Source organism: Sciurus carolinensis, chromosome 12 (assembly GCF_902686445.1).
Source record: "Sciurus carolinensis chromosome 12, mSciCar1.2, whole genome shotgun sequence".
In the NCBI taxonomy this organism is placed as follows: domain Eukaryota; kingdom Metazoa; phylum Chordata; class Mammalia; order Rodentia; family Sciuridae; genus Sciurus; species Sciurus carolinensis.
In genome coordinates, this window is record NC_062224.1 from 45,689,869 (window position 1) to 45,690,655 (window position 787).

The 787-nt window shown below is 40.9% G+C and overlaps 1 protein-coding gene across 3 annotated transcripts in view; it reads right to left on the minus strand.

The window, feature by feature from the left end:
* Positions 1–681: 681 nt before the first annotated feature.
* Positions 682–787, minus strand: part of Zeb1 (zinc finger E-box binding homeobox 1) — a 162,215-nt gene continuing 162,109 nt past the window's right edge. For all 3 annotated transcript variants that reach the window (XM_047520024.1, XM_047520023.1, XM_047520021.1), the window contains one exon: positions 682–787. This exon is cut by the window's right edge and continues 2,452 nt beyond it. The gene's annotated coding sequence lies outside the window, so the exon portion shown is untranslated.

The following is a 787-nucleotide window of genomic DNA, read 5'->3' on the forward strand; positions in this document are numbered from 1 at the left end:
AAGTTAAACATTGGGAAGACACCTGGAGATACACTCAATAAATCATAACAGTAAGGCAACAGAAAAAGAAGGAACAATTTATTGTGTCTATTATGCCTAGGGTTTAATATGATCTGAGTAAGAAAGTCATTAAATTACTGGAATCATTTAACATATATATTCTGGGATCAGAGGCAAAACAAATGGTGAAAGCATAGCTGAACTCTGTAAACATGCAAATTATAGTTCCATTCAACAAATATTTGTCATACGAACTAGTGCTAGGCACTTTGCTGGGCAGTGGGCCTGTGGGAATAACTATGACAGACATGGTCCCTGTTCCTAGTGGAGCTACGATGAGAAAAGTACAGGAGCTGTGGGGGCACAGAACAGAGGCAGCCAAACCCAGCTGCCCGCAAGTGACCCAAGGATAAGCAGCCATGGGGTCAAGAGTGGGGGTGGGGGTAAAGGTTTCAGTAAGAAGGAGCAACCTCTGCACAGGAGGACTTCAGGTGTCAAATGTGACCTCTCCAGAAACATTTAGTGACAAGAAAATTCATAATTTAATGGTGAGTGTCTAAAACATTTAGTGTTCCCCAAACTGAGCTCAAGATGAATCAAGTACAGGATGACATTAGAAAACCTCATTTCACGGAGTTTCCCAAAGACAACCTTGACAATGATTAAAAGAATGACAGCAGGTCAGGCTTGTTGATGCATTTTATTGTGAGATGGGGGAGTCTGGTAAAAAACTAGAAAATGACCATGGTGTAACAAGGAACTTAAAAATGAAGAGTCAGGTTGGTAA